The sequence below is a fragment of the Salarias fasciatus genome, chromosome 9 (assembly GCF_902148845.1).
Source record: "Salarias fasciatus chromosome 9, fSalaFa1.1, whole genome shotgun sequence".
Taxonomy (NCBI): domain Eukaryota; kingdom Metazoa; phylum Chordata; class Actinopteri; order Blenniiformes; family Blenniidae; genus Salarias; species Salarias fasciatus.
In genome coordinates this window covers 5,224,017-5,242,351 of record NC_043753.1, presented here as the reverse complement: position 1 = coordinate 5,242,351, position 18,335 = coordinate 5,224,017, and the positions used below count along the sequence as shown (strand labels likewise).

The 18,335-nt window shown below is 44.1% G+C and overlaps 1 long non-coding RNA gene across 1 annotated transcript; it reads left to right on the top strand.

Moving 5' to 3' along the window:
• Positions 1-16,806: 16,806 nt before the first annotated feature.
• Positions 16,807-18,205, top strand: LOC115393988 (uncharacterized). The gene is made up of 4 exons (XR_003931984.1): positions 16,807-16,921; positions 17,522-17,645; positions 17,833-17,954; positions 18,126-18,205. It is a non-coding gene; the product is annotated as an uncharacterized LOC115393988 (long non-coding RNA).
• The last annotated feature ends 130 nt before the right edge of the window (positions 18,206-18,335 follow it).

Genomic DNA, 18,335 nt, shown 5'->3' with positions numbered 1-18,335 from the left:
CCTTTTAATTCAAAATCAGTGGCTTTGTCCTTTTTTTTTCCTCTGGAAAGGCACCGACTGCCTTTGATTTATGATTTAACCACACAGTGCAGCATGCAAACTGAAACACACTCCTCTGACAGTGTGTCTTCCATATTTTTACACTCTGGTTGCAGTGTGTTGACGGTGTGTGTACACTGTGTTTTGAACTCTCTTAGGAGCCTTTGAAGCTCTCATCAATTGTCTGTAAAGGTTTGAAACAGTAAATTCTGACCTTCACTCAGCTGTTTACAACCAGAAACACACTGTAAACATGTTTACAGTGAGTTAGTTTGCAATCACATTGTAAATACACTGTAATCCAGAAGTGACATGTTTATGCCGACCTGAAGTAAATAAACTGCAGTGTTTGTGTTTTTTCTCTTACTTTCTTTATTGGTTAACTTTGATGCTACAGCTTTAAAAAGGTCCATATCTTCATATTTCCGTCCATCCACCCTTTATAGTCATTTATTTCTGAGGCTCCCATTAAATAAAACGTCTCCGTTCGAGTCAAGCGATTGCTCAGGGCGGCCATCTTGGAATATCTGTGTCGTCTTGAATGAGCAAAAGGAATTAACTTAAATCTGAATAAAGGAGTAATATATTTCCACCTTAAAATCGGAATAAACCAGACACTTTATTTGGAATAACGTTGAATTTGGATGTTTCATGTAGGACTATATTGTTCCGTGTGTGTGTGTTAGCTCGTGAATGTGTGTTTACTCGGGTCATCAGGGGAACCTGATAGTCGTCAATATTGGGACGGAGGCGTTCGTGGTCGGTCGGGTCTCTCCAGCGTTCTGTATGTGGGAATATTTCAGAGCTAACAGAAGTGAAATTGTGTGAACAGTGCACTGTGTGCAGTGTGTTGAGTGTGTTTATAGTGTCTTTTTACAGTGTGTTCACAGTTTGTTCAGTTTGTTCACAGTGTGCTCAGTGTGTGTACAGCGTGTTGAGTGTGTTTATAGTGTGTTTACAGTGTGTTCAGTACCGTCTGCGTCTCCCCTCCTCTGGACGTCTTCCAGAACTGTCATTAATTCCCCGTAAAGCTCTGGAACACGACACACACTGACCTGACAGGAACACAAACAGGGTTCCATAAACAAATGCTCAGTTTACCAGAGTGGCCTTTTACAGGGGGGCTCCGTGCCCTTATTTATTTATTTATTTATTTATTTATTTGTCTTTACAGTTTTGTCCGTTTTGTGAAATGTCAGCCCTCCTCTGCTCGGCGTTCGTCTCGCCGTCTGATTCCTGCGGCAGGCGGAGAGCCGGAGGAGGGCCGGCGGGTTGCCCGCCCGTTTGCTCTTTATGGAGCCGTTCCGGAGAGGTTGGCCTTTTTGGGGGGTTTGAACAATGTTCCGGGAGCACTCTGTCATTTCTCACTCTGTGACTTTTAGGAGCGAATGACGGATGGCCGGCCCGGCCCCGCCCCCCTCCCCCCTCCCCCCTCCCCCCTCCGCCTCTCCTCCATATTAAACCCAGTGGTATCGCTCACTCACAGCGGGCCTGTAATGCACAAATAACCAGCAGCCGTTTCAGAATAAATGCATGGCGGTGGCAGCGGGATGCGGCAGACCTCTGGTTGAACCCCAGACGAAGCCTCCTGTCTGGTATTTAGCGGACGCCTGTGATCTGTCACATGCACACGCATCCCGGCTGCTCTCCATCCGCTCGGCAGCCAGTCGCTCGTCTGCAGCACGGAGATCTCGTTTTGTTGAGGTATCGGGGACGAAACAGGCCTGTTTAATGAAGCCTTGACAGGCTGTCCCATGTCCCATTGAGAACTCTTTTAAAATACCAATTTTTTGTCCAATCTCCACCTCTGAGTCGGGTTCTGCAGGCTTCTTCCTGCTCAAAGGAAGTTTTAAACCCTGTAATTCTCCAGAAACAGGAACAGTTTGGTTCTTTCTCAACAAACTTGGCCTCCATGAATGTTTGCGTGACTTCAGAGGCAGAGAAAATGGAAAACACACAGAGATCCTGGTGAGTCTTCAGCTGAGAAGTACCCATCAGTCAAGCCAAATGTGCAAAAATAAACCAAATTTCCCTCTAAAGATTCACTTTCACAACAGCAGCAGCAGGCTGAGAAGGCATCGGGGGATGCAGGGCTCCATAAATACAACCAGGGAGGGAGTCTTTAACATATCATTTACTGGAGATGAGTGGAAATACATTCTGTATTTGCCTCAGAGCGGCACCGTCTTCCCCTCCGCCGCTGTTTGAGACGCATTCATCCTGGAAACTGCGAGCATCGCTGCAGGCTCGGCCTGGAAGTTCACACGTGACCTTAAACAAAGCCGGAGGAGCGTCTGGCTTCGTGTGTGATCAGAAAATGTTCTCCGGGACGAGGAGGGTCCCGGTGGGCTTGTGCTGCTTCAGAGCTTTTTCTTTCTGAATGAAACATTAAACAGCGGAGAGAGAAAGATATTCACAGGGAAAATCTTTACTTTTGTCAAAGCAGCAGTTTCATTGTGTTTGAGTAAACTGGATCTATTATTCTTCAAGTACAAACTCTTTAAAAACTCACTTCTTTAGCTGCTAACTTCCATAAAAAGTTGTGAATAAATAAAAATATATATGTTCAATAAGTAAGAAGCTGGACTTGGATCTTAAACTGTAACAACCTTTTTTTCAGCCTTTAGAAAGTGTAAAACAAGGCTCTGCAACCAGTATGACCAAAAGAACTGTTTTCCTGATTTTCCACCAAATAAAATTATTCGAGAGAAATAGTCTGAAATATAGAAAAAACATATTTAAAAGAAAGAAACGCAGTTTGAGTTGGAATTCATGAAATGTCATTGCTGCAATTTAGATAGACTTTATCATATTTTTATCTCTTGTAGCCATTTTTGCTAAATGTATTTTTGTTTATGATTTTCACTGGTGAAGTCATTTTAAGCATCTTAGCTATTTTAGCTGTTTCTATTTACTGTTTTTCCTGATTGTGAGAGCAGTTTTGGCTTCCAGAAGAGATTTTTTTTCTCTTTCTGCCTTTATTTCTTCTGTATTTCCTTCATCTTTCAGATCTTGTAGACAGATGCCGTCACAGTGCTGCCGCCGCTCTGTGTTTGTGGCGTTTCTACCTTTGTCTCTTGTTTCGGGCACCCTCCTCCTCAGGTGTTATCGCTGCTCCCTGACGTTGCTCACCTGTGCCTGATTGTGTAATTGCCTGGCTCCAGAGTCTGTGCTGCACTCCTGCTTTGGTTCTTTGGACACTGATTGGTTCTTCCATTTCTGGGTCCTCCTCCCTCTTGGGTCCCATGCATGGTGACGGAGCTTTGGCAGCAAAAGGCCCAAAATTATGGAGCTTATGGCTTTTTGGTATTTTTTCCTTTTCCCTTTTTTTTTTTTTTTTTTTTTGTTCTCTCATTTGTCATTTCCTTTTTGTCTTTTCCTGAAAACAAAACTCATGAGTTTAGTCATTTTAGTTTGTATTTCCTATTGTTGAAATTTGGTCTTTTTTCCTGAATTTTCAGCTATTCTGGCTTTTTCCTTTTTTTTCTTTTTGTGCTTTTGCCTTATTTAATCTATTTTTATCCTGGATTTTAAACCAGCTCTGAAAATCAGCGTGGCATGCAAATAAGATAAAAATGAAAAGAAAATGTTATTTGCTAAGAAAGCCGCTCCGGCTGCAGGTTACACACTCCTGCTCCATGCAGTTGTGAATTTGATGCAGTAAACGAAGGCTTTTGTTTTTTTTAGTTCCTTTGTTTTGTTGTTACTTTAGAGCGAAGTCTTATTCTGCTCATTTTGAAACAGACATGACAACTTTATGAATAAAACAAAACCCCAGTAAGAGTCGGTATTAAAATCCCCTCCTTTAGTGCACATGGTGTTGAAACGTCCTTCACTGTATGTGGGAAATGAAAAGCTGCAGACGACTGCTGGCTTTTACCTGCATCCGGCATGGCAACATCAAGTGCCCCCCTCCCCACCCCCTCTCCCCTCTCCCGCCCCCCGTCTCCTCCAGCCATCAGATGGATCAATGAGTGCAAATGAGATGGACAACAGCAATTTCCTTTTCTCCAGCCTGGATAACGCGTATCAATCACCCAGCAGGCGGCTTCACTTCAGAGCTCGTCACGTTGCATCCTCGGCACGGCCCACCGAGGGCCGCGGCCAATCAGAGCGCCTCCCGTCTGCTGATGGTCACCGGGACAAAACCCCCATCTGATCCACGTCCGGCGCTTTGAAAACCTGCATGTTTTCCCCAAAGCAAAAGCTTGATGTGAACAGCAGAGGCCAGGAAAGACACAGAGAGAGAAGATGTCTCATTCAAAACAGCGAAAGAAGAGGGAATTCTGACTAAAATGGTGCAAGATTTTGTAGAAAAAACTAGATTAGATCAGCAGCAGGTGACTCTGCTTGTACCCAAAGAGATGAGAAAGATGAAAACAAAGTGTTATAACGGACAAATCTAAGACCTAAGGTACTGGTACCGGTATCATTGAATCGTAAAGTAAATCTTTAGCGTGATCAGGCCCAAAGCAGTTGATTTGCACATGAAGAAATCCAGCAGCAGCAGATGAACCTGTTGACTCTGCGCCACTCGCGCGGCTCCATTTGTCTCCACCGTCTCAGAGCCGGTGAACTCGCAGCGACCCTCGCCTCGCTGGCGGAATCACTCCTTCTGTAGCTGCAGGACGTTGTTTCCCATCATATCACAGGAAACATAATTGCCAGTTTCCCCACTTGTAAACAACATCCCAGACATAATTATGTCAGCGAAAGTGGCTTTTTTCAGAAAGCTCTGATAGAGTCATGCAAAAAAAGAAAAAAAAACAAGTTTCAAGACTGAAATTGTTGCCTTGTTTGACATATCTGAAGCAAAACTCATGACCTGTAATAAAAACTATGCCTCCAGATAAAAACCGACTTCAGCAACCACGGAGGAGGTTTCATTCTCCTCCAGCTGAGCACATTTCTGACCATTACAAACTGTTTTAGATTTGATTTCCTACTGTTTTTTTCTCCCTGGGTCTTTTCAAAAACCTCCAACTCCTGGTTGTGAGCCGGGCAGGCCGAGGATCATTACCCCGTCCGTCTACATCTGTCCGAGAGCGCATTATTCCGAAAGGCCTGCTCGCTGCCGATACGGCCATCAGGCCCGGCTTTGAAGGTGACTGACGGCTGAGGTGGATTACATTGATTATCCTGTTACAATGGCAGCTGTCAGCCGATGGAATGTATTAGGCAGCAGGAAGTCAGATCATGAAGTCGACGCGTCGGAGGCAGCAGGAACGGCGGCGGGTGCAGCGGAACGCGCTGGTATCAATGGAGTCGGATCATTTCAGGAAGGTCAGCTCTGCTCCGCAGCGGCGTGTAAATATCTGACTGCAGACAGTAAACGTTCAGACGGATTCAGGCTACGTTCGTTCTATTCAATCATTGCTAAAGCAGGTTTGTGAGAGTTTATTATTAAAATAAGTATGTAACCTGCTGGGGGACGCCCGGGCTCTTTCCCCCATACGATGCATTTAGTTTAAGTTCTGGAAGTACAGGGTTGTCAAACATATGGCCCGTGGGCCAAAACAACATAGCTGAAACCCGAGCTGAGATATCGGAGATGTTGTCATGAAAGCTAGCTCACTCGCATGAGCCTCAAAGCCGTGCTGTCAGGGACAGTTTGTAAAAATATGGACAATGCAACAGCTTTTATTTATTTATTTATTTATTTATTTATTTATTTATTTATTTATTTATTTTTTGGCCATTTCACTGTGTTTTTCACCAGAGATCATTTTTTTGTACAAATTCTTTAGTGAAAACAGATAAAGAACTTAAATTCCAGTCTTTGAGAGCCTGTATGCTGCAGGTTCTAGGTCTCTCCCTGCTTCAGCACTCCTCCGTCTGATGTTGGCGTCTTCATCAAGCTTGAAATGTCCAGTAAGACGTCTTCACCGTAGTCAAAGCTGAGCTAACATTAGCAGCTATAGAACTCGAGAATGAAGGTTCACATGTAGCTCCCCCCGTGATTTTATCCCAATATAACGCCATTAATAAAATATATATTGAATCAACATGAGTCCTTTCACTCATCAACTAAAATGAGTTTGAATTGAAAAATGTTACATTTTGTTTTTTGCATGAAATACTCAGACACAATTGAAAAACTATTGATACCAAAATATGTTTACATGAATTCTTTTAATCCATTCCCTCTTCTACTTATTCGTGAAGCCATCTGTTGAGCCTCATTCTTTCACTGTTGACGGGGTGTCTGGGTTCATTCTGGCTGATCTGTTCAGAAGAGGCTCTTGATGAATCTTCAGTCTTGTGAAGATTTTTTTTTCCCTTTTCTTAAGGGATTTATTCAGAAATAATATTTAACTCTACAGACACTTCGGTGTAATGATCAACCCTATGAGGTTTATTACAAAGAAAAAAAAAAAGAGCCTTCCATGATTTTCCAGTCATTTGATCCATCGGCGGGATAAAAAGTATTGATCGCAGCCTCTTTAAAGACAGAAGTGCCCTCCTTGAAGCCTGGCAGCAGGCAGCGCTCGCCGAAGACCCGGCTAAGCTGTGCCGAGCCGCCGCCCGTCGCTCATTGGTCCGGGAGGAAACCGGGAGCCTCGGAGGGAGACCGAGACTCAAATCCTCGCCCCACCTCATCACTCTGCACCCGCACGCTCTCCCTAAAGCCCCCCTGGTAGAACGGCGGAGGCAATATTTTGTGACAGAATCTCTCAGACTATTAGGCACCCGGAGGCACCTCGGGGAACCGTCCCTCTCTCGCTCCGACTCTCCTCCCCTCAATCCCGCTCTCTCTCTCTCCAGGCAGCCCAGCTGTTATCTCCGGGAGATGAACACTTACATGCCCTCCTCCCTCCCTTCACACACACACACACACACACACACACACACACACCAAATCATTCACCCCCACCTACACTCACACACACACACACACACACACACACACACACACACACTGCTCTCGGCGACAGTAAGCTCCTTTTTATTCAGTAATGTCTCTCTGCAGGAGTGCTGACAGAGGAATCAGAGCGACGTTCAGGAATAATACTGAAGCGTGAAGAAAGAAAACAGAAAAAAAAAAAAGGAAGAAGAAGAAAATCATATTCGGTGATGAGAAGAGCCTCATGCTGCAAAACTGATGAACTGAGACTAATGACAACATGAGGAACGATGGCTCCCTGATGATGGACAGACGTCCTGATTTTTAGACGTGACGAGACATTTTTCTACCTTCAGACCTGAAGCAGTGAACATCATGCAGCCTCCACAGGCTCAGCAGGTGGTGCATGTTGGAGGTTCTCGCTCTGAAATGTATAAAAATCCACTGTATGGACAAAAGAAGGCACCTGATGAATGAGCTCAGCTGTTTCAGTCAGACATGATTCTGACTTTGTGTCAACAGCTGTAGGAAGGCCAACATGACTGAGTCCTTGGACACAAAGAAAAGTCCATAAGGGTTTGTTTTGTTTGATTTTCTAGTTAAGTAACTCAGCAGAATGTCCACAAATTACCCCATAAACAATGCAAAGTGATCAAAGCCTATTTCCATTTTACTTCTACATCTGTATGAAAGAAAGTTAAGTTAAGAAGTTAAGAAAAAAATAAAGTTTATTTTATTGAACCTATTGGGGAAATGGCTCCTCTGCATGTGTTCATCCTATTCATGTGAAGTGGGAATTGAACCCGCAAACCTTCAAACACAAGATCGCCTCTCGAACTACTATACCACCTGTTTAACTCAGTTCAGTTCAGTTTAATTCCTGTTCTGTCAAACACAACAGTTGCCAAAACTTGATTTTCAGCGTTTCAACAACAGAAGAAAACTGATTGATCTGGCTTTTATTTTGAAATCAAGGGATTTGACTGTTGTTGAGAGCAGGTGAGTGATATTGTAAAGACATTTACAGTGGGCATCAGGAGAAAGCTTAACCCATAAATAAAAAGGTATTCTGCTGACGTCTCCATTGTGGCTCGGTTCTGTCAGACAATGATGAATCCCTGCGATCAGCAGAAGAACCACTGCTCAGGCTCCTGTAGTTCAGTGGCAGTTTTCATGTGTTCACAGAGAAATGGTGTTCATCAGCAGCTGGAAGTTTCTCCAACTGAGTGCCAAGACTCTCCTGAAGAGCGTCTGACTTCCAGGCTGGAAATCTGATTTGGAAAACTACTTGAGAAGTAAATGCTGTGTTGCCGAGGCAAAGAGATCCGAGAGAACCTTCTTCAGTCCTTCGATGAGAAGCGCCGCGAACTGAACACATTTTGACCTGTTGTGAAGTTTACAGTTCTGTGTTTGGCAAACTCAGCGATGTTCTCCTCATGTATTGTCAGTGGTTTCATCCATTAATCCACTTCTGATTCAACGATCAAGGTACAAACTTTCGGTGTGTTTTAGGCATCGGTTTACGTGACAACAGTGCTTGGAGTCAATGAAAACGCAACTTTTTGAACACACCACTGCTGCACAGCGCTGATACGTTAACGGGATCAAGATGTTTTGGTAAAATTAAAACTAATTTCAAACAGGTTTTCATCCAGATGGTTTTGGATGAGATCAGATTATTTTCAGACTTATCAGCCAGGTTTAGTTATGTGACAGCTGAACAGACATATTCGACACCAAACCTTCCCTCTGCCATTCCTGTAACCCTAAACCCTACCTCTAACCCTAACCCTTCCATAACCCTCGCCCTAACCCATGAATCGGAAAACCAAGTTTAAGTTGATGAGATGAGATGACACAGACCTATTTATCCCACAATGGGGAAACCCCAGAGTTACCAAAGTGATAGAAAACTGTGACGACCAGCAACGGGACCCAAAAGCAGACTGCCGGGCAGGTGTCGAGTCTGAAGGGTTTATTCTAACAAGTCCAGAGCTGAGGAAACAGAAGGGCAAATCCAAGGCAGAGTCACGAGCAGAAGAAAGGATCGGTAAACCAGGATGTGGGAAAGAACCAAAACAATGATGGCGACACAATACGATACGGGATACATTGACAGTCTGGGAATGACGCAAAAATGACACAAAAAAGACCGGCAGGACAAGTGAAAAGACATGCAGAACAGACAAATAAAATAAAGACCAAATGAGACAGTTCAGGGACACAAACTACCAGGATACAGAACAATTAATGGGACCTGCATTATGAAGTGAAAAAAAAAAAACCAACAACAACACAAGAATACTCAAAAATAAGTCATGTAATTCTGTGGTCACCACATATACTGTATGTTCACAATTTATATATTATATGTAAACACAAACATGCTATATAAATTAAAACATCTCAATTGTAAAGGCAATGTTCATAGGAGTTTTTCAGAAAGCAACACACTTTGCCTCAAAGTTGGAGGTTGAGTGTTTCTCTGGACGACAGACTGTAGTGAGTCTGACAGACACTGGAGACGGAGGTCCTGCAGGACAGACGGGAGTCTGGCGGAGCCCAGAAAGCACATTTTGCAGCCACTGTTTGGCTGCATGTGCTGCAGAAGACGAAGCAGCTCCTCGACAAAAGGCTGGCGTGTCCGATGTGTCACCGCGTAGCTGCGACTCTGTTGTTTTGTGACAGTTCGTCGCTGACGATCGTCGGCACCAAACATGGAGTCATAGCGCCGGGCCAACAGTTTATTCGCTGCTCCATGTGTTCCTCTTTTGTTTACTGCCACTGAATTCATTTCTCTACGCCACGTCATTCTTCCACCGGCCTGTTTTCACCCACACAAATTATTGTTCTTCATTTTTCGACGAGCCGCAGAATGTGATGGATTTCTGGAGTCCGAACAGGATCTGCAGAGCGGTGACGTTAAACCAGAGGGGAGGGACTCTCAGGCTCTCACTCTGAACCAATCAGATGGTTTAAAAACGCTTTGAAATTTCACAGAGGTCATCCATCTTGCTTTTCCTAATTCAGAAGGAACTGAAACCCAAACCAATGCATGCAGTTTATTTCTATTGCGTCGTTCATACATAAGGCAAAAAGAGCTTCCTGAAGATGAAGAAATACAGAGAATTACAATAAAATCACAGAAACAGAACAAGACGAGAGCTTGAAAAATAAATCGATTATTAATTTCAAGGAGCAAATTTCAACACAGTCACAGCTCCGAATGTGAGTTAAAGGGATTAAAAACAGAGCAGTTTTACTTTGTGTGTTTCCCGTATCGGTATTTGGCATCCTGAACTGTGCGGAGGTGGATTATGCTCATTGTTCTGCAAGTAGCTTAAGATTTGAACTCTAAAAACAAAACGGCGATATTGGTGCATCTCCAAATAAATTTGTCTCTAGTTTTATCCTCGTTTTCTTCTCATCCATTAGAATTTCTTCAGAACTCAAAGAAATCCTGAGCGAATCCAAAGTGAACGTGTTTGTCAGAAAGAAAAAAAACCGCCGAATGATTTCATCCGAACTCTTTGTTCTGCCTTGATAAAACCTTTTCCCCTGGTTTTTTTTTTTTCGTTCCTTTTTTCTCCTCTGAGCCGTTCTAACGAGATGCTTGTTATGAGCGCCGAACACGCCGAACACACTTCCAAACAGACTCACACACACCGGAGTCGCTGACCTCCAATCATATCCTCACACCTTCTGGGAGCAGAACTTGATAAACTGATGGAGGAGACGCCCGGATTGCTTTCCTCCCTCTCTCCTCCTCGCCTCCCTTTTTGGCTGCCTGGAGTGTTTATCAGCCCGTTTCCCTTCTTTACGTCTCGCTACGCGAGTTTATTCGCGCCGACGCCGGCTCGGCGTTGCGGGCAGAAAACGACTGTATGCTTTATTAATCGGTGGTCGTTAGCAGACGACGGCTGGATGCTTCCAGGTCATTTTCAGAGTGGGAGGCTAAATGTGCAGCAGCAGTCAATCACTTTTATTGCGCGGCATTATTTTGGGTTCGGCTTTATCGCGCTGTTGTCTTATATTTCCGTCTCTTATTGAATTCTCAGATCTTCCCGCTCGCAGACGCTGGAGATCAGCAGAGATCCGCCGCCCGACTGAAAGGTTAGCCGCCGCCGCGTTCAGAGGGGATTGCTGGAGATTAATTATTTGTAATTACTATTTCCTAATTTGAATCCAGTCGGCTGATGGTGTCGGTGATTCTGGGGTTTTAATTTCAGCCCCGCGCGCCCGCCTGTTATTCAGCCGGCTCGGAGGTGGTCTGATAACCGCTCGGAGAAGCTCCTCTGGGCTTCGGCTCATTTCCACATGCTTTACTCACCAATTGTTCCGCCTCCCCGGCGGCTCTCGCGGCACTCTTTAATTTCTCTGTGTGGAAGTGAGGACGGTTGACACGGCGGCCATTTAAAGAGTAATTATGGCCGTTTTCGCCCTTTTCTCTCTTCTGTCTTTGTGATTTTTGATTGTTTTGGAAAATGACGTCACGCTACAGTTAAAACAAGTAATTATCCTCCAACGCCGAGTAAAAGTCTTTTATTTTTTCAAAGCAATGCTGTCAATGCGCAGCTATCATCATTAAAACACAGACCTTAATATTTTTGGGGAATTTTTTTTAACAGACCTGAAATGAAACTGAGTCTTCTTCATGGAAGAGCCTTGATACATCTCCTCCATGTGAGGACAGAAAGAGGTGGAGTCGTTCAGGTTGGAGGGTTAGCCTCTGCACTCGTCTCTTTACTCCAGGTTTAATTCAGTCGTTCTCTGAGTGAGCCTGTGATGTTCAACCACAGCAGCACAATCCCACCAATCACTGTGTGCATGTCTGGTATTCATTTATCTTACTAATAAAGCAGCTGACTCAATTTATTATCAATGTTAAAGCTTTATTTTTTCTTTTTTGAAGGATGTCAACAATACTTTAATTTGATCTCTGCCACCTCGTCTGACTGGATGTTTCCCCTCTTCACGCCGTCTCCATCCTCTCTGTGAACCACTGATGCTTGGATTGGAACCAACAACCTTTTTTACTCTGTCTGCTTTGAACTTCAGGAGGTTTTCTATGACTAAGAGCCAGTGAGCTGTGTTGTGTGTCCAGCTCATTGGATTTGTGCTAATAGAGTGTCAGTTAGAGCTTTTGCTACCTTACTGGTTCCTCCCCATATTTTAGTAATTAAAGCAAAATTCCAAGTATGAATAAGTTAATTAAAACAATAAAACAATGGATCTCGTCTTACTAATATATGATCTGTATTGGGGTGGAGCCGCCATCGGGAGTCGTTTTCCATTTTCTCAAAATACTCCTAATTGTTGAACTAACATGTTGACACATTCAGTAAGATCTCAAGTTGTCATTTCAGTGGAAGTGTGTCAGTGGGGCAGTGTCTGTGCACATGCACTCGTGTGTGTGTGTGTGTGTGTGTGTGTGTGTGTGTGTGTGTGTGTGTGTGTGTGTGTGTGTGTGTGTGGGAGAAAGTGGGTATGCAGCACAGGCCTTGTGCTTTTTTCCGACGCCCCTGACACTGTTCAGCGAGATGTCAGAGATAGTATGAGCAGAGAGTGTTTGGGAGACGGGAACAGTGTGAGCACACAGTGACATATTGGCTTCTCTTAATAGAGTTTTATTGATTTTTGCATTTTCAAACAAAGGAAAGAACATAAACTTGCACATCGTGTCGTTGCATCATACCGTACAGCCATGAACGGAGGAAGAAACCAACAGTCCTCGTCGTTACTGATACTCCATAAAACAGCCGCTCTACCAGCTCGGTTCTGTCCGGGATTCGTGTTTCTGCATGTGGAACAAACACAAATGGAAACAATCTGGCTTTTTTCAAGATTTATTGCCAGTAGAAATGGTCAAAATGATCAGAAATCCCCCGAATTCCCATGAAACAAGCAAATGTTTCAAAATCAGTTTTGAAGTTTGAGCATTTCAGCAGTTCCACCTTGCCAGCTTGTACTTTAAGTGAATAAAGCACACTTTTTCAGAAATACAAGTCAAATTCAACACACGCCCAGTTTTAGTGCACAGCCAGCCAGTAAAACCCCAAATCTACTTTTGATTTATGGATCAACTTCAACAACAGCGTGGAAGAGAGGACTGGCTCCGCCGCTGTGTAACGGCAGCGACGCGCTGTGCTCAACAGAGTTGGACGAAACATTCAAAGGCAAGATTTACAGTTTATTGTAGGCAATTTCCAACATGATGTTTCACTTTAGTATCATAAAAAGCCATAAATGTGTAATTTGATTTGGCACATTTAAGCTGGATAAACATCCTCCTCACCAGCGAAGGCTGTGTTATCTCCTCAGAGTGAGGAAGCCCCCCCCCCAAAACAAAAAGCAAAACAACAAGCAGCAGTGTGTTTATACGACGCAGGTATCAGAGCCAACGAGCTCTGTGGGACACGCGCTGAATCCGTTATCGCCGTCCTCAAAGAGAACATAATCAAACACAGAGGCGGGATTGTTTCTTTAAATTTGGACTGGAAACAGGAAACAAAATCACACGGCGCTCCCCTGTGAACGCTGCGAAACAGCAACTCCAACGCCGCGCCAGACAACAAGCGGAAACAGGAACTACAGCTCAGTCCGTCTCGATTCCAGGCTGCGGACGACGACTTTAAGAAAGCATTAATATGATTCCACCACCTCCGGCTGCTGCTGAGGGAGAGGGAGAGAGAGAGAGGGAAGGGTGGTGGGGGAGGAGGGGCGGGGGGATGCTCGCGTCTCCTGGAGTGGAGCAGACTCTGGAGGTTTAAATGATTGTCGTGGGGCCGACGTCTGCTGCAGCCATATTAAACAACAGCTTGTCTGCAGAAATAAGCTGCAGGGCTATTGGTTTACTCTCCATCTCCTGACTCCCCCCAGTGCGTGTGTGTGTGTGTGTGTGTGTGTGTGTGTGTGTGTGTGTGTGTGTGTGTGTGTGTGTGTGTGTGTGTGAATGAATAGTGGGTGCACAAAGAAATGCAGAATTTGTGAGTGTATGCATTTATGTGCATGTATGCACAGCACACGCCTGCATGTTTGTGCTGCATGCTTTTGTGTGTGTGTGTGTGTGTGTGAGAGAGAGAGAGAGAGGAGAGAGAGAGAGAGAGAGTGAGTGTGTGTGTGTGCATGTGGTATGAGTTCCGAGTTCTTTCCAAACACACACAGTGACTCCCTGGTGCCTGACTATTGATTTAGAAATGACCGGGTTGCTCCCTCACACCATCTGCTTCACTGACGAAGAACGACAGAGAGACAGAGATAGAGATAGAGAGAGAGAGAGAGAGAGAGAGAGAGAGAGAGAGAGAGAGAGAGAGAGAGAGAGAGAGACAGACAGACAGAGAGAGAGAGAAAGAGAGAGACTCCTTTTCTTCTCACTGCTGCACAACTTTAGTTGAAATTTAGGAAATGCTTGAAAACGAAGAGAACAGGAGGAACGAGGTGTGAACGATGTATCGTCTGCTTCTTTTGGAGCTTCTAAAGCAGAATAACTGCATGACACTGTGAAGTTCATGTCTCTGTGTCTGAATCTCACACAGAATGCAATAAATATACATTTTAATAACACATTTTTATTACAAACTATTCACTGATGGTGGAAATGTGGACCGTCAAAGCCATGAACGGGTTCTCCTTGGACCAGAGAGCAGCAGGTTCTATTTGAACCGGTCCCCAGTAATTCATAAACACTGTAGGAGGAATCAGGAGTATACCCACACTGGCGCAGGAAGAACATGCAAACACCTCATGGAACTGCTCAAAATCAAACAGCAATCCCTGGAAAGCCCTCATCTGAACCCTCCTGACGCCCTACTTTCCATGCGGCTGAGCTGTGACTCTGACCCTGGACGTCCTGCTGCGCTCCGCCGCTCTCTGCGAACCTGAACTGCAGCAGCAGCTCCGTCGACATCTCCTCCGGCGCCGGCCGTGTAAAATAAACGCGTCAGTCGGCGAAGCAGACAGACTGATTTCTGGCTCTCAGCATGTTCTCCACTTTCTTCGGGAGCTCGTGATGACATTCGGTGGCGGCTGTAATTCTTTGGCTGCTTGACAGGTGATTAGTTCACAATTCCACTTCTGCAGAAAAGACGCTGTGAGAAGATTTCCAGCCGTTCTCACCCATCAGGAGTTCATTTTCTCGGTGGGAGCAAATCCTGGGCTATCACACAGTCCTGCAGGTGAAAAGAGGCAAACAGAAGACTTCAGGACTCGGTGTTTCAGCCTCTTTAATCCAAGCTGAAGATACGATGATGAAGATTGATCCTGTTGGATTCAGAGTTCAGATTCTGTTCTTTTATGAGGCTCTTGCATTCATGAGACGTTTCTTACAAAACAAACAGTAGAAGAAATGACGAAACAACCACCATTAAAGAGCTAAAGAATCAGTTTTGCGAATTTGTGATAAAACTACTGAGGATTGTTTATTTTTTTATTTCTTTGACTCAGCAGGTTGTACAGACGTGGTGGGAAAACTGACTTTATGAAGCGTTGATCCATTTTCTAGACTGACCCGTGATGCTGACGCAATAATTCACTATTAAAAAGACCTGACAAATACAGGGCACAGAATCAGTGGAAATGATCGGTTTTATTGACTTCAGGATCAAATCTGGCACAAAGGAGATATTTTCTGTCTTTTGCTCGGTGTGACTTTCACTGTCCCTCTGAACCTGAAACAGAACAGGAATGCTGTGTGGAACAGGTGTGAACATGCTGGCTGCCACAGAGCTTCCTGTCTGAACCGCCATGAAAGGAGTCGTATGAGAAGATCAAGAACTTTTAGTCACGTTCATAACTGAAATTCAGTGCCAGAACGTTTGAGGTCAACACAGCAAACTTCAAGACAAAGCATCACAAAACTCATGTTACAGTTTAGTCTCCTCTGTTCAGCTGGAGTGCTTGTTTATGAACCTACACACAGATGGAACATGCAAACTGCACAGAAAACCCATGAATGTACCAGCCAAGGATAAGTTATCTCATCATTTAGCCGTAAAAATAAATGTTTGCCAAGTATTTACTTGGGTATTTTTGGTGAATGAACAAAATACTGAAAATGCAAAAAAACATACAAATTTAGAATAAAACAAAGAAATGAACAGACACAAGGACATAAGATGGAGCATGAGTTGTAAGACACCCCTTCAAAGAACAAAGATGCTGGCTGAGTGTCCTCTTCACAGCACCACACAAGACGTGTTTTCATCACATTCATAGGAACAACATACAGGAACTTGTTAAACTGAAATTAGATTAAACCATTAAACATTAATCGCAGTTGACAATAAGTATCAATGATCTTCTGTTTCATTAAAATACAAGTTAATAATGAGAATCAGGACTAATTTGGAAATTGGTGGACATGAAGCAAAACTTTATTAATAACTGATGATATAAATATTGAAATGCCATCAAAGATAATTAAAAGAAAACATATTGTTTTAAATATGTTGTGTACAGGGTTTTTTTTTTTGCGATGGGCAAAGTGGGTAAGTGGTCATAACTAAGGGGGGGCACCTGCGCTCCATAGGGGTGCATGTACAGCGTGCACGATCAGCCTAACAGTTAGGTTCACTCTAAGGACTCCTGTGGTTTCTCTCACCCTCTTGTAGGCACAGGGAGGAAAACGTGCTAGAAATTAAATTGAAGAATGGAACATGAGGCACGTCAATACCAGCAACAACTCTGACACCCCCACCCCCCTTGTTTCATTCATCTTTGATCCTTTTTTCTTCTTCCCCATGTTTGATGGACAAGTGTTCACCAGTTTTTCTGCTGATGTGTCCCTGTAGATTTCTGGTAAACCGTCGTCACACATCGTGTTGCACACTGAATTCGCTGTTCTTCCATGAACCCACAAGGGGGCGCAGGACGACGACGATCCACCTGTCAAATAAACATATTTTGTGGTCAGCAAGTCAGCACTCATCACGTACATAGCACCCGACCCACACACACACTCAGTGACTTCCTGTTTAAACTTGGGGTGAAAACCGCTGAACCAGTTGAACTTCTCCCTCAGAGCAGCAGGACACACTCAGGGTGAGTACACTTCTCCTAAAGACGCTTTATTTCAACATCGCCACTCAAACAGATATTCATCTCAGAGCTTTGGTTCTACGGGAAAACATTGAAGACATAACATCAGGACAGTTTTTTGTCGAATCGATTTTCATGTTCAGTTGCCAACACACACACAGACACCACAAACTGACTTCCTGAAGCCATTTTGTTCCTTTCCTTTACGTGCGCTGAGTCTGAAAACGATTCTCATGTCTGTTGAGAGGGAGGGGTTTTTTTTTTTTTTCATGGTAGTCTGTCTTGTACAAATCATCAAGGTTGTTGAGTGAATGAAATTTGAGTGTGAGCTGCAAAAAGCAGGAGTAAAAGTCAAAAGTCCGGGAGTTAAAATTGAACAGTTTTCTAAGTTAAAAAGAAAAAAAACTGAAGATTACTTTCCTGAAACAAGCAGCACTGCACATAAGAGTTACAGACACAGTAAATGCTGCACATGAGCACTCAGGAAATGGGTGGTTTGATCTTTAGGAACACATTTTTTTATTCCTGGTTTGACGATCAACAAGAGTCCCTTACAGAATGTGACAGAACATGAGCTGAGTCTGTTTCTCGTTCTTCTCTCAGAATGACTGAAGATGTTGACTGACAAGGAAGAGGAGGACAGAGAAGACTCTCTGTCGATGAAGAATGACCGGTCTAAAGGTCTTTCTTTAGTCTTCAGTACTGAACCCGGAGCCTCGGACTCACAGTAAGAGAGACTTTCTGGTGAAAACTGAGTCACAGATCAACAGACTTTCAGTTTCTTTCAAACTTTCACACTGACTGTCATGCTAAGCTTTTGAATCCAAGTTGCAGAGCTGATCAGCTGTTAAGCATAAAAGATTAAAACATCACACAGTCTGGAGGAGCCTTTAGACAGTAGTTTCTGTTTGCAGAGATCAGAAGTTCAGACACACAGCGCAGTCTTCATGATCCAGCAGGTTGTCTCTGAAGAGAGTGACCGGTCCAAAGGTTTTCCACTAAACTTCAGTGGTGAACGTGGACCTTCAGACACAGAGTAAGAAACTCTTTGTGTGCTTGTATTTCCTCATAAACCAGAGTAACTGGTGTTGTGCTCTCTGTCAGACTCAGTTCCTGTATTTTGAGGCCGTGTGAGAGTTGAAGCTGGATCTTTGTGTCTCTGCTGTGTGTCGTGTTGCTCAGAGTAAATGTTTCTTGGTGTCCACAGAGAGAAGAAGAGCAGTGATGTCTGTGAGGAGCAGCAGGACCAGGGTTCTTCATCAGGACTGCAGCAGCTTCTAGAAGAACATAAGAAGAGTCTGAGGAGGAGATGTGAACGTGTGACTGAAGGAAGTGATGAAGCAGGAGGAGGAAGCCTCCTCAACAGGATCTACACTGAGCTCCACATCACAGAGGGACTCAGTGAGGAGCTTCAGAG